Here is a 16575-nt window from a genome sequence, read left to right as displayed (position 1 = left end):
CGCGATCAGGTGAGTAAATCTCTTTCTTTTTTTTCCGCTACCCTGCACCCCCCACCAACGAGGAGGAGCAGCCCAGAACCTGCCCGCAACCCCCCCCCCGACCCCCCCGCATGCCGCCGCCGCAAAATCCGCCCCCCCCTTAATCCGGCTATGGCTGTGCCCCTCTGTCTGCCCGCTGTCTGCCCCGCTGTCACGCTCCCTCTCACTCTTCTGCCGCGCGCCAGCCATAGAAAAAAAAGAAAGAGCACAGAAACTTACCAATCCGCCGGGCGCTGGGACCCAGCAGCCTCCTCTCTCCCGCAGCTGTCACTGACATCGATATATGACAGCTGCGGGAGAGATGAGGCTTCTGGGTCCCGGCGCCCGGCGGATTGGTAAGTTTCTGTGCTCTTTTTTTTTAATGCTTGGCCCGGGGCACCCCAGTGACAGCGCCGCGGCACCCCTGGGAGCCGCGGCGCACAGTTTGGAAACCGCCGATCTAGACTCTTATTGTATTTTGACTCCCTCCAACTAATAGTATTTAAATCATTAGAGTTGTGGCTAATTTTTTGCATTACTTATTTGACGTTTGCTTTTGGACTACTGTAGGAAAGAAGATTCCCATTTCATTTTTAATGAGGAAACAACACATGTGGGTCTGTTTGTATTTCATTTCATTTTATATGAAATGCAAGTTTTGCATTTATTAATAACTGTCAAGACAATATTCTCTCTCCTATCTATTTATTTGACACTTCATAACACTATACTCCGGTAATGTGGAGGGTACTCTATATTTAGGAGTACAACTTGAAATCTATTCATGAATCCATTTGTCTTATATAAATATAGTGAAAAGAAAGTTATTGTTTTGCATCCCACACTATGGGAAGCAGCTCTGCCAGCTCTCAAGGAGTCATAACACACTAAAGAACACTTCTTGATGTTTTACTCTTGGTTCATTAGGTATTCCAAATGCATATGAGAAAGAAGGTTTGCTTAGGGAGATAGTGCTTCTCTATATGGCCTAATTTTGGGCAGGTTAAAGGTAAAGCTTTTGTGCATTTGGCTTGCTAGGTATTGACAATGGTCTGTTATAACTGCAATTGGTGGACTCATACAGGGAGTTTTGTCCTACACAAAATCTTTAGACACAAAGAGTTTTTAGGGGTGATTATGGCTCCAGTGGATTCAGGATAAAAGGAATATTTCACGTTCATACTTATCATCATATATCATATGTTTTCTTTAATCATTCTTAATCAGTTGTAATATAGCCCACCTGTTAGGGGCTATTATTTAGTTGTTGTCTTTCTCCACAGGTATACCCCCAGGGTATACGTTCACCAAAATGTGCATCTGCAATATATAATGATCATATGGAAATGCATTATAATTGCTTATAGCTTTGAAGCTTTGAAACTGAAGTTCTTCATAAACCTCACTATTGCTGTAAAACCACACACCCACTGGGCACCCACACTCACTTTTAGCCTTGTTCACGTTACCATAGCATGCTTTGATACCATAAAGTGTCTGTGATTTCAGTACAACCAGATCTATATATTAGTGTAACATAACTCCTGTGAGGACACCTCGCGTAGGTTCACCCCTTGTGACACTCAGATGAGCTGGTTTGCCCGTAGGCAGCCTTACATGGCAACTGAGGACACATGGTAGCCTTCATGAGATCAGAATATATATATATATATTATATATATATATATATATATATATATATATATATATATATATTGTGGCAAAAGCCCACTACTGCAGAAGCACACGCGAACAACTTCTTCCTTTTATGTAGTTTTATTGTCAGGATGGTAAATGTTTTGACACCGTACAGATTTCACAGCATTTCTTGGAGACCCTAAACGCTAGCTAGACATAGCTCAGCTCTCTCAAGACCAGCCAGCTACCCCAGCGTTGATCTCCCTGAACAAATGGCCCAAACAAGCTTTTATACATGTTACTCCTCCCACAGCCTTAGCTTGATGGACAGGTGACACACCCACCTTCTCTTTAAAAGAAACACCCATCAGTGCCTCTGTTTGCCCAGACACACCCTGTCTGTTTGCTGAGAGGAAATCATGTAAGTTAACAAACTTTAAACTACACATACGTTTTTACCTGGTTTAATCTCAACCTAGGTGCATAACTGTGCCAATGTTTTATTCTGTTTGTATACTTTCTCTGCCTCTTGTCAGAAAAATGCCTCCCTTTGTTACAATATATATATATTTACTGTCAAAATTGGGACACTTTGCCACCTTCTAATAGAGGAAAGGCTGGTGGTTTCCCTAAGAGACCACGGCCTAAAGGTGCAGAGAGGGTTAAATTTGCAAACACACATACTTATTTTTATTGCATCATAAGGACCCATGTCTAGAACATGGCATATAGGGACACCCCTTTGCTAATGCCCTGCCGACAGAAAAATCGTAGGGGTATGTGTAGGAGCGGTTTGTCACCAGAGTTACCACATGAGATTTGCACTTTGACTTTGCATAAAGTACTGACGCGGACTGCAAGATGGGGAAAGTGTCATGTAGTTTGACTGTCTGAGGACATCTACATTCCCTTATACATAAATGAATAAATAATAACAATGGTAGGGAAAGTTTTGTATATCCTGGCCGTCTGAGGACATCCGCATGCCCGCTTACACCGACACTGAAGGCTACAGTCCTGTTCAACCACTTTGCATTTCAACAAGTTGGATTACTTTTTAAAGCTGTTATACGGTTCTTTATGTAGAATTTCACCACCTACCTGTTCTGATCTATGAGTATGGATGGTTCAGTCATGAGGCTAGCAACAAAGTCTTGCTTTCTGGGCACCCGACATGTCTGTATAAACCTCATCAGTTGTTTCTCCACAGCCTGGACCTCCTCTCTGTCCCAGGATTTCCTCCGCACTTCTTTGCAACCTGAAAGGAAGTAGAGTGGTACATTATGGCTCCGTAAAATACAGAGAAGGCAAAGTTCTTCTGCCTAGCAAAACTATGTGCTACCTACCTGTGGAAGCCATGGCTGGGCACTGGTCCAGTGTTGCCAGGTCCATACACCGCCTCTCTTCGGACGTGGAAGTGTCGACTAAACGTTTGACCACTTGTCCCTCTGTCATGGTGGATTGCTCATCATCTGACATGTCGCTCTGTAGCTGGACCAGTTCTGAAAAGAAACAGATCTGTAAATGATCGAGGTAAAAGTCAAAAGCATACTTCAGACACCAGTTTTCCACTTACCATCCGGAGCAATGTGCATCTCGTCCAAATTCTTCCTTTGAATTTGGCCAGTATGCCACTCTCGAGAGCCATTAACAGTTTGCTTATCTTGGCGAGTTGGAGGGTACCTTCCGGGAGGCGGTAATACAGCCGGTGCACCCTGATGTTGTGCCCAAGGAAGTCTGCCAATTGATCCAGTTCTGTGTCGTTTAGGTTGAGGACCTTGGAGACAGTGGCAATGTTCTTTTGAATGTTCGTGGAAGACAGTGTGTGGGGATGCTTGGTCCCACACTCTTGGGCAAACAGTCGTATGCAATCGGAGCCTCTGAAATGTGAAAAGGCAGCTGGTCTGGCGAACATGTAGACATTTTGGCTCTCCACTTGACATTTGTCATGTTTTTCTGCAAGAAGATCCATTCCAACTTGCATGGCTGCTATCAGCAGGATGGAGACTTTTCTCCCTTGTTTTCCTCAGATTTCAATGCGAGTGAAGTGCCGGAAGAGCTTCCTCTCAACCTCGGAAAGCGCTAGGGATACATCTTCATGGAGATCTGAGGTATCTTTTCTGGAGAAGGTAGTCAGCACCATCTTCGATTGAACAAGATCACCTGTGTCAGGGTGACTTTTGCAAGTAGTGGCCAGTGGTTAACCGTAGGCTCGGTGTATAGCCCACTTCAGTGGGCTTGCTGCTTCTCATTGAGTTACAAGTGCATCTTTTTCACATCTTCCATAAAAGGTAAGAGCTGAGGCATGTTTCACTTGTACTCCTTAAGAGTTTTCAAGGCAGCTGATTAGATCAACTCGTTCCATCTCGCCTCATAAATTTTTTGTGTTTTCAACCGCAACAGTTCAGCCCTCCATAATGGCTCGGCACTCCACAAGGGCGTCTTAAATGTACCTGTCTCCTCGTATTGCCAGTTAACAGCTTCACAGTGTCTACTACATGCAGAAAGTTTGATGGAATGGTAAAGTTTTCCATCCTCTCCAAAGGGGTAGCTCTTCTGGCCTGTAGCAGTAGCCTGCCCATTTCTCTAAGCTTCTGACAGATGTACTCGTGCCTGCCAACATCTTATCCGACCCGGTTGAACAGATGCTGTCCCATCTGCATGATGCATCGATCATTTTTGACTGAGAGTAAGACATTCTAGGTCATGTCACTCAAGAGCTTCCAAAAGCCATCACTGATGTCAGGTGGAACAGGCTGAGCAAAGGCACACAGTGACTGGACTCTGTTCTTGCCAGGTGTGAGCTTCTTGCCCCTTCGGTTTACATCTCTTCATGTGTCGCCACAGATATTTCCTTGCAAATAAGCCCTGGTAGGCTACACAGTTCATGAATCCTTCAGCATCTATCTCTTTGTCTGGAAGTTTGCATGGGGCCAGAATGTCATGGCCTGCCCTCATTGCCTCAGCATTGTGTGCCAAGTTGCCCCTATTGTGAAAATGTGCCAATTGCATAAACCTTTCTTTCGAGTGCTTGGGGAATTTTAGGGTCCAGGCTACTTCAGTCTCAATGCTGGGAACATGCTCCATGTGCCGGGCAATTTTTAAGAGGGGCTTCTCACAGTACAGGCAATACTGCTTTTTGTTATACGCCCTGGAGCCATCACTGTTTCTGGATATCGTTTGGACAGACAGACACTGCATCGTCTCTCCGACCCTCTGTGTTTAAAACACGGCTAGCAGAAAGTCGAGAATGGTCGTACATAGAACTCATCTCTGGGCACCTGCACTCTGCTGTGCTGGTGGGCAAAGGGGCATCACTGCTGGTGTCTGGTGCGCCCCACATATTGTTTCTGGCAGGAGCATTCAAGGAGGAAAATTACATTTTCAGTATTACAGGTCAGGAACTTCTTAATTTTGTATGTTTTATTTGTGTGCGTGGAATTGCATTCGGTAATGGATTTTGTACTGTAACATTGTAATGCTTTACAATTGTGGCAACTCCCACAATAGTAAAAACCTGGCTGACCTTGAACTGTCAAAAAAGTTGAACATCTTAACTTCATGGCTATCAAAAGAGTATTGAGGAACTGAAGAGGAGGGACCCACATCAAACAAATAAATAAAGAGGAAGCTAGATTGATTTATACATTAAACAGCTTAGAAACCAATGGATTAAATATAGACTTTGAACTAGAATCATTGATTTAGTTTCGTCCCCTCATTTCCCCCCCTCACCTCCCCTACCTTACTGTCTTGGTTTTTAGATTCTTACGTCATATTGCTGGGGAGGATGTATGTTCATGATAGGGGATACCACCAGCAGACTTGGGCAAATATATTGGGGCATTATGCACCTACAGTCATATCACCCACCACCACGCCCAATACCGTTCGATCTTGGAAGCTAAATGGGGTGAGCCAGACAAGTACCAGGATAGGAGACTACCTGAGAACCTCTGGTACAGTAAGAGCAGAACCCCATAAACGATGCCCTTTTCCATGTCTGCAAGAGGGTGAGTACCCGACTATGGACACCATTGATAGTATATACCAAGCGTATGTTACTTACGGCACAAATCCTTACAAATTTACACCTAATGATATTGTCCAGCTAGCAGCATAGTAACATGTGACTACTGTGACTATGTTAGAAGATATAGGATTAGGGCAATAATAGAAAGTTTCAATGATGGCATATATGCAGGTTAAGACTCTGATTACTTAACTCCCCCCCCCTTTTTTTCCAATAATATTGCCATGACCACACCCATAGAAACCTTTAATATACTAAGTTTCCTGAGAGTATCTAGCTGACAACAAGCTATAGCAGATATTTATATGATAAGAGTATGTGATGTTGATTTCACTTGTATCTGTGGGGACAGATTAACAATAAATGTCCAACAATTAATTGAGAAGTATATATCCATTTAATTGATATTCATATATTACACCCATGGATTTTATGCACAATATATTCCCTATACAAGAATATTTCCTTCATTTACTAGAGTGTTAGGAACAGAGTTTCTTCCTTTTTTATGTTTTAAGTGTTCTTCTGCCTAATTTGGGCTTTGAATATAATGCACAATATTGAAAACTTATTAGATTATGTACCACCTATTAAGATACTGTCATCATTTTTATAAATATAAATCTTTTTGCTGTATGATGCATGTATATACAGACGTGACATGTAAATTCTATATATGTGGTATGCTACATCTGTACAGGGCCGTAACGAGGGTGGTGCGGGCGGTGCCGTCGCCCAGGGCGCAAGGCAAAGGAGGGCGCAGCAGCCGCCCGCTACCTGCCTCCATACCTTCAGCCCTTAAGTTCCGCTTCAGGGCTGAAGAGAGAGAGAGATATTAACTTACAGAGTTTGATGCTTCAGCCCTTAAGTTCCGCAGTGAAACGCATGTGCGTTCCACTAACAGAAAGTTCGGTATTTGGAACGCAAGTTTGCATTCCAAATGCCGAACTTCCTGTCGGTGGACTGTGGAACTTACGGGCAGAAGCACCAAACTCTTGTAAGTTAATCTCTCTCTCTCTCTCTCTCTCGTTTTTGAATCAAATTTGATTATATGAAGTAAATTCATAATATTAAAAGGATTTCATTACATCTGCGCAAGGTTTGTTTGAGAGACAAGGATAAGACATGACAATTTTTGTCACAATATATTAAAGTAACTTAAACCTACACATACTGCAGTATTTGAGTTACATTGAGACATTATACGAATAAGACAGACAATTTAGTATCACAATTCAAATTAAGTATATGTGAACCCCCCTTAAATTCATGCCCAGTACAGTTTATGTAAAATAAATATATACTTTGTCCTCTACATAAAACAACTAAACTAATGAATTTCTTCCGCACTGCTGTACAGAGAACTCATTTACGTCACTCCCTGCCCCATTGGGGCTTACAGTCTAAATTCCTTAACACACAGATAATTTTGCTGTTCTTATTTGAGTATTAAGTGCATAAAATATTAGAATACCTAGCTACTTGCTACTTTTTTATATGCCACCACCTATCAACTAGATTTTCTCTCACATGCCACTCCCTGACCATAAGCTTCTAATATCAGCCCTGCACACCAGCTATTCTATCACATGCCACCTCATAACCAACAGCTTTTCGCTCACGTTACCCCATGTCCACCAGCTTTTCCCTCACATGCAACCCAACTCACCAGCTATTCTCTCACATTCCGACCTCTGCTCCGCCAGTGACAATTTCACAATTCAAAGAGCCTTCTCCGATCTCTGTACAAAATAGAGCCTTTTAGTGAAACCTACACCACACAAAAAATCTTCTAGTGATGCATGTATATACATGATAGAGAATCCCATAATAAAGAGAATCTTCATCTGACCGCTGCACAAAAGGTAGCGCCTTCAATTATCCATATACAACACAAGGAGCCATCCTCTGAACCTGCACAATACAGAGAGCCATCCTCTGAACCTGCACAATACAGAGAGCCATCCTCTGACACCTCTACATTACATAGAGCCATCCTCTGACCCCTCCACATTACATAGAGCCATCCTCTGACCCCTCCACATTACATAGAGCCATCCCCTGGTCTCTGCGCGACGCAGAGAGCCCTCCCCTGGTCCCTGTGAGACGCAGAGATCCCTCTCCTGGTCCCTGTGAGATGCAGAGATCCCTCCCCTGGTCCCTGCGCGATGCAGAGAGCCCTCCCCTGGTCCCTGCATGACGCAGAGAAATGTATTATGATACTATAATTTTCACTAAAACATTCCTGGGCTTAAGTGTATCAAGCTACGAGTGAGTTTCTGGCAGGTTTGAAAAGTGGAGATATTGCCTATAGCAACCTATCAGATTCTAGCTGTCATTGCTGCTAATACTAGAAATAGAAATATCGCAATGTGTGTTAAGCTCATTGCGTATCGGACCTCCTACTAGGTAGGAGGTGTTTGCGGCGGTCCTGGATTTTTTCTATTTTTCTTCAAGAAACCTAAAGAATCGTGGATGTTACAAATATGGGCCCCCCTGGGTGAAGAACAGAAGACTTCAAGCAACAAGGCCCCCCCCTGGGCAGAAAATGTGAACAGATTTCAAGTAGAACTTTTGGAAGAACAAATATGTTTGGGACAGGGGCAAGCCGGACTGTTGGAATTACAAACTTCTATTGGACTTTGTCAAGCATGGACTTTGGATACAAATTTATTTGGGACATTAGTGACAGCCATTTTTGGATTGAAAGCTGCTGACAAAAGGAGAAAACTTCATTGGTGAGTATTTTGGGAATTTATTATTTTTAATAAAAAACTGTGGTGTAAATGAGGGTATTTACTGTCTTTATTTTGGTTTTATTATTTTTAATAAATATTAGTTGTTTTAACAAGGGTGTAGTGGTTTATTTAACATTTTGTTTCGTGGAACTACAGTTCCCAGCCAGCCGTGGGTGTCAGGGCATGTTGGCACTTGTGGTTCTCCAAGTGCCAACATGCCCTGGATGCCATGGGTATGCTGGTGCTTGTAATTATACAAGTAGCAGCATGCCCACACTATTAAGGGCAACCTGGCTGGCTGGGACCTGTAGTTCCACAAAATAAAATGGCGTCCATTTGGTTTTTTCCACACTAAAATTGCCGTTTATTACCCTACACCCACCGCCCAGTGGTGTAGGAAGAGCCCTAGTGCTATCAGCACTGGTCTGGGTGTACCTAGGGGGGGGCGCTCGTTTTTTTTCAGCGGACCCCACTCCCTAGTGAATTCAGCCCAGCGCTGAACAGCCTGGGGTTGGTTAGTCATTATGGCAGGGGGACCCCTGCCGCGTGTCCCCTTGCTATAGTGCCTCCAACCCCGGCTGGTTTGCCTAGTGCTGGTTCCGTGAAAACCGGGGGAACCCCACGGAAATATTTTCTCCGATTTTCACGGAACCAACAGTGGGCTGGTTGCACTAGAGTTAAAAGTGAATAGAGGGGGGACCCCACGCTTTTTTTTTTTTCTTATTCACCGCAGGAACCTCAGAGCACTTTCAAATTTCCTGCCTCCAGGCTCAGTGCAGTGAATAAATTAACTGATGTCACGGAGGGGGCGGTAAGTTTAAGCTGGCTCTTTTACACAGCTCTGGTACTGGTCAAAAAGATTAATAAACTGTGAAATGAGAGCGGGGCCAGGACTAATACTAGTGTAGTGTGCCCCCCCCTCAGCCCCAAAACACCAACCAGCCTCCCTGTACCCAATAAGTATGGCTAAATTCTTCTGCTCACAGAAAAAAAATTCTAAGCGAGAGGGTCAGTCAGCCATGTTTGTGCTCTTAAGTGAAGCCATTTTCCATACACCCAGCACAAGACTCCATCTGACATGCGCAATGTTATGACATTTTTTTAAATCCCCAATCTTTAAAATGGGGCATGTTTTACCAATTTGTAAAAAACTGTAACTTTCTCAAACTTGTGAACCCTCAAAGGCACTCCTCAGCCCTAATAGCTTTCTAACAAAACTTACCGCGTGTCTTTAAACGCCCTGTACACTGAGTTACGCTTCCCCAAAAAAAACAGAACAACAGCGACTTTTGCGGAACATTAGATTTTTCCTAATCCAACAGATAAGCCATTAAACTTTTGGCTTCTGGTACGCATACATCTTCATTGGTGTGACCTGTTTGTCTATATATCTTCTTGAACGTTATTTGGCCTTGTGTGATCTTTCACCTTATGAGCTATACATATCTACTCTAGACATTGTTGATATCCACACAGTGGGAAGCTCTGGCTCACTCATTTCTAGTGGTTTGGTTCCTTTTCTGGATTTCCACTTGGCTCCATTAATTTGCTATACTACACTATTGTGCGCCTCCTCTCATTTACTTTTAGATATATATATATATATATGTATATATATATATATATATATATATATATATATATATACATATATATATATATATATATATATATATGTATATATGTATATAGATAGATAAAATATTCCGATCTCACAGATATGTATATATGAATATATATATATGTGTATACCATACCCTATCATCTGAGTCTTCACCTGCAGTCCACAGCTCCTTCCTGTTTTATTCTCGGATTTGATTGTAATAGCTTGCAACTCTTGTTTAAAATGTTTGCTAGTAAAGTGATGCCTTTTTGAAGGATATAGGGCCACAGATGTGGCACCTGAAGTTTATCAGGTCATTTTGAGGAATCTAGTATTACCTACAGAACCCATCTGGCGACACATAAAACACCATAAGTACATATAGACATCAGCACAATTAATACATTATGGGCAATAAGAGGGTGCAAAGCGAGGTTAACTGTTATATGTTATGTCTTACGCCATGCTCTCGTCACAATACCCATTATTTAAAATTTCTAAACCAGTCTAAGCCTCCTCCAGAGGGGGTTCAACCGCATCCTGGTGGGCTTGTCTATCACTTCAGAAGCACTAGGCCATCCCAATCCACTTTCACCCCTAAATAAAACTCCTTTTAATTGCTATACACATCAGAGGCACCAGCTAAGCGAAGGTGTACCTCCCAACATCCTGCAAGTCGTGACAAGCATGCTGGATCACAGGATGGCAGAACCTTTTTGGTTAAAATGGGGACTGTCATGACTAAATCAGGACTGTTGGGAAGTATTTTGTATTGCATATTACCTTTTAGCAGCCTTATTATGAAAGTACATGGTAATATCGTTGTTTACTGTGGTAGTCATACCATTTTAAAGATTTTTTTATTCCATTTTAATAAGAGGGAATATAGATAACATTTTCTGAAGTGGGCATAATTGGAAAAAAACTGCTTTCTACCTTTTATGTCAGTCATCGGTTTTAAAAAAAACCTGTAGTATTTATGAATGGGAACTAAACCTTTCAGTAATCTTGGAGTATACTGTCTGCATGCATCTATTTCTATTAAAAATGTTGGATTATTACCTTACCTCCTTTCTTTTACATTGATTGAATAGCTTTGGTCTAAGTGCTGTGGAGATATGTTGCCTAGCAACAAGGCATTTAAGACCAACCCAGTTTTATAAGTTATCCACCTCTACATCAAAGCTGCCTCAGAAATCTTTGAGCTGTGTGACAGTTCCTTCTTTATGCAATATTCTCCAAGGGGTTAAACATTCTTGGTGCTCTGAAAAAACTTCAAATATGGATATTATTATCATGCCATCTTAGAAATTGATGTAAGAATTCCCCTTCTACCTTTGTTTTCAAAATTATTCCTTTTTTTTTTACATTTAATGTTCATGAATGTCAATTTCCAAATGAGTGGTATACTACAATGCAATATGTGACTGTATATAAGAGTAGCAGTTAGCATACTCAGTGATGTACTATAAATCACTGGTGTGTGCTTAATGTGTAAATGATATTAATTGCTGAAACTTTTCCCTTTCAGCATAAAATGGTAAAATAAATATAACAGTAGTCTTCTCCATTTTCATTGTGTAACTAAGATGTTATACTAATTGTGAGGCAATAAACTTGTACAAAAAACGATTATCGGTGACTTGTAAAAATAAGCTGCTGTAGTGTACTGCAAGTCACCAAGGGATACAAGTAGGATGAAAGGGGAAGCATAGCTTTCATTACTAAGTACTCATACCAATGTTGAAATATGAAAAACATTGTGAATGTAAACAAAAGATAAATGTAAAATTTTAGAACATGTATAAGCGTAATTTTTACTTTTATAAATTTGGCTGAAGTGCAGCCCAGAAAGAGTTAAGTGTGGAGAGGGGGTAGGATAAAAAGAGGAAATATTGGAAAGTGTGGAAGGAAAGCCTATTAATGGACCAATCTTCCCCGGGACAGCGTTCTGACCTGCATTTTTTACTGTGCATGAGCGACTTTAGGTCAGCCCATGCACAGAATTAGTTTAGTTAGAAAAGGAAGGGGAGGAGCGTCCAGCCTGCCAGGTAGGGATCAAAATATTTTTCAGATGGCGTTAGCAATTGGGGACCGGCTGTGAGAAGTTAAGCTTTTCAGAACCTGGTAAATAGGTCCAGACCAAAGTCCCCATTGAGAATAATGCAGACTGCGGTATTTTGCTTAACACAGGAGCTATCTCTGGCAATGATTGCTAGTGGGGGGAATCACATTTGAAAGGATCTGTGTCTCAGAATTTGAATGTGCCCGTTATTGTGGGTTTATCATTTATTATTACAACAGTGTTGCTAAAGTCTGCAACTAGTAGAGATGCTCAGGCTCGATTTCTGGAAAACAGAGCCCACCAGAACATCGGAGATCCGAGTACTGATCCGAGTCGGCTCTGTAATTTAGCGTGCCCTTAAAACTGAAAATGAGGCAAATCAACGTTGCATCATCGGATCTCATGAGTTTTGGATTCTATAAGTACCGCCCTCCATGGAGATCCTGCGCCATTTCACAGATAGACACAGAAGGGATAGCAGGGTTCTTGGCAGTTTCTAGTGCAGATGGGCAGCGTCATATCTAAAACAGAAAGAGGAGCTGATGGCAGTTTTCTTAAAAGTCTCCAGTGACATTCTACTGAGTTATAGCACACAGAATCAGGAGAGGTGCCAGTGTTCTTGCCAGTCTACAGTCTAAGAGCCATTGCTCATTGTCAGTGCCCCAATAGAAATAATAGGGCTGTCAGTGTACTTAAAAATCTACAGTTACATTGTACTCTGTTATTATAGCTCATACAGAAACAGAAAAGGTGTCAGTGTTCTTAGCAGTCTACAGGCTATGTGTCATTGCTCATTGTCAGTGCTGAAATTGAAATAATAGGGCTTAAAAGTCTCCAGTGACATTGTACTGTGTAATCAAAATGGATTCACAGCAGTACACAGAAGATCAGGAGCACCAAGCAGCTACTGGCACCAGTCATGATGATAGTAATCCCTCTACATTATCTGCTAAAGCCTATGTTAAAGTGCATAGTGTTTTTTAGTCAGGGAAACAAAAATGTAAAAAACACCTTTTACCTTGGCAAAGAAAAAAGACCTGTAATCCAGGAAAAGTTAACTGCAGAAAAAAATAAAATTGCCAACATGCCATTCTACACGCGCAGTGGCAAGTAAAGAATCAGGCTTTCGCCTTTCTGTGTAATAGCTGAGCTGGTAGAAAACAGAAGAAGAAACTGCATTAGAAGAAACTGCATGTTCAGATTCAGAAATGACATAAATCCCTGAGGAGAGTCTATCCACGAGTGCTATGTGTAAGCCTGACCTTTCTTATACTGTATCCATAAAGAAGCCACCTTTCAGACTTCTCTGTCCAGTTCACTAGAGTTCTTGGAGCGCAGACTTCTCCCTTCCACCAGACCGGAAGTCCCTGACCGCCATTGTCCCGGCACTTCCGGCTGCTGTGGCACGCTCCCGGTCCGAAGCCTCCTACACATTCCTTTGAAGGGCTCCCACTGGAACCTTCTATTCAGGGTCCCTTTGCATAAAAGTGCTGCATCCTGGGAGCTGAGCCTGCCTGTGGCCCGACTGGAGAGCAACATAACGGCGGCCATACCATCTGCAGTCAGGTTAGTGCACTGGACTAATTTCTCCTAAAATCATCGCTAACCACATCACTACCCACTATCTCTGGGCAATCTGCCCTACTCCAAGTCTATGTGCTTTGGTATAAAGGCTCAGCTCCACATCTAATTTGATTCATATTTGCAGTCTGTGACAGTGAACTATCTTTTGGACTTCACACTACAAACTCCAATCTCTGTCCGCAGGCTGCCATACCTGCAATGATGATAATGTGAGCTTGTTCTTCTTACCCTAACATGGGCGGACCCTTCTCATATGTACCTTGATCAGTGTGTGGTCTGCTCCCTCCCCTCCTTGCTAGCCCTCACCTCTTGTTGCTCCCTTAGCCTCATCATGCTGCCTGTCTGATTCTGTCATTTTCCTCCTCTATGTCTAACAAACCAAAGAAGGTGACCTCAGATAATTCAGCTACCTTTTTTGGTTCAAAAACTAAGCCTTCCCCTTATTTAGCCCACCAAGAGATGTCGGCCTCTTCACTATCCCCGTAAGTGGAACTGGACCCTCAGATCCAGGCAGTGATGACCAATCTTCTTGAAGGCATCAAGCTGGCATTTCAACAGGAACTCTCTAAAGCGGTCACTGAATTTAAAACTGAACTGAATTCACTTGGTAACAGGACAGATGCTTTAGAATCCAAAACTGATGATCTCTGTTGTTCCCAAACCATGATAGATAAAGAACACTCCCGCCTTCATGACAAGATCGAAGCTTTAAAAGAGAAACAAGAGGATTCAGAAAACTCTCGTCATAATAATATTCGGATAAGAAACATTGCCGAAAACGTCCTTCCGACGAAAGTGCAGCCTTTTTGTCCACATTCTTCTGGATCTCTCTGATGCGGACTGTCATATGGGCCAAGCTCAGAGGGCCCTGAGAGCAAAGCCCACCAGTGGACAACCTACTCAAGACATAATCGTCCGCATGCACTACTTGCACACTAGAGATCACATACAGCTACTAGAGACCAATATGTTCTTTCCTTCCGGGACATCAACATTCAACTGTTCCAGGACCTTGCAACTTCTACAATTCAGAAACGGAGAGACTTACAACCCGTTATCAGGATACTTCGGCAGCATAGCATCTGCTATCGATGGGGTTTTCCATTCCAAATTCAGGTTTTTGCCGCCAACACTTCTCACGTTTTTAAGACTCTAAACCAAGGTCAAGATCTGCTTGCCAAGCTGAATATCCTTCATGTGTTGTCACATTTGCAGTCCGCATCCCCAAAGCTCCAATGTCCAGGGCCCCAACCAGCGCCCCAACAACCTGAATGGTCTTGCGTCTCTCAATGCTGGGCCCGAGACGTGACTCCACCTTGATTTTCTTTATGATCTTGTTGATTTTTTGTGATTGTTGTTCATTTGTATTTCTTTCACAAGTGAACTTCATTTGAGGAGGCGATAGCCTGGAGGGGCAGTACTTCTACCTACGATTTCTACTGCTTTTGTTTTTTCGTGTTGTTTTGTTTCTACTCCTAAACCAACAGGTTGTTTGATTTATCCTAATGCTTTATTTAATATACCATTTTACCATGCTGACTTTCACCACACTCTCACTTCCCTGACCCTCCACTAAGAGTGTTCACGGGCGCATCTCTCATACCCCTTCACCCGTTTTCCTTCATACCTTTTACCCTTCTACCCGCCCCCCCCGATTCCTCCTTCCTATCATTCAACTGTTGTTGTAACGATACTGGTGGTATTATCTGAAGCTCAATAGCCTAGTAGATATCCAGCGAGTAGTCACCTGTTTGCTGGGTCAATACACAAGCGGGTAGTCAGACGTTTGGCGGGTCGGTACACAAGAGGGTAGTCAGATGTTTGCAGAGTCGGTACACAAGCCGGTAGTCACAGATGCAAGGTAGAGTATCAAGTAGCAGGAGCTGAGCAAGCAGTATACTCAAGCACATGTCTGAACCAGAAAGTGCCATATATAGGCCAAAATAGGAAACAGGATCCAAGATGGGTTTTCTTTGATGCCAAACTGGCCATCTTGGATAAGGGCAAATCTAAGGGTAAGTTTGCAAATACAGAGACCTCTGGTGGTTTGAGGTGCAAATGTCAAAGTAATTCCTTACAGTATTCCCCCCTTTCAATAACGTCGGTGCTTTGCAGGGTCTCTCCGGGTATCTTTGATGAAATTTACGCAGGAATCGAGGTGCATGGACATTATCTTTTGGTTCCCATGAATTGTCTTCTGGTTCATATCCCTGCCATTGTATCAAATACTGAAGTATATTTCTAAATATTTGTGAATCTAGTATTCTCTCTACCAGAAATTATTCATGTTCATCAATTTGAACAGGATCTGGAGGAGGCAAGGTGCGACCAGGAAAAGGATTTGAAACTACTGGCTTCAGTAAAGAATCATGAAAGACAGGATGAACCTTCATAGATCCTGGGAGTTTAAGTCGAAAGGCAGATTAACTGACTTTTGCCATAATTTTAAAAGGACCTATATATTTCGATCCTAATTTAGGAGTAGGTACTTTTAGGTCTCGTGTAGAAAGCCAAACATCGTCGCCAACATCTAAAACTGGTGCAGCTTTATGATGTCTGTCTGCAATTCTTTTATAACTCTTAAAACTTCAAGGTTATTCTGTAGCGACTCTAGTCTGGATGTAACAGCAGGTATGGAAGAATCCAGTGGAAAATTGGGGAGTAGGTTTGGATGATAATCCAAATTGGCATATAAAGGACTTTGTCTTATGGATGAGTGTTCTGAGTTATTATATGAGAATTGGCAGAACATTAATCCAGTCATCATGCAGATGGCAAATGTAGCACGGTAGATGTTGTTCTAATGTCTGATTGGTGCATTCTGTCTGTCCATTGGATTGAGGATGAAGTAGGGGTATGCACCGGGCACTTTTAGTGTTTTGGGTTTTGGGTTCTG

Source organism: Mixophyes fleayi, chromosome 3 (assembly GCF_038048845.1).
Source record: "Mixophyes fleayi isolate aMixFle1 chromosome 3, aMixFle1.hap1, whole genome shotgun sequence".
NCBI classification, from domain to species: Eukaryota; Metazoa; Chordata; class Amphibia; order Anura; family Limnodynastidae; genus Mixophyes; species Mixophyes fleayi.
This window is presented reverse-complemented; position numbering follows the sequence as displayed.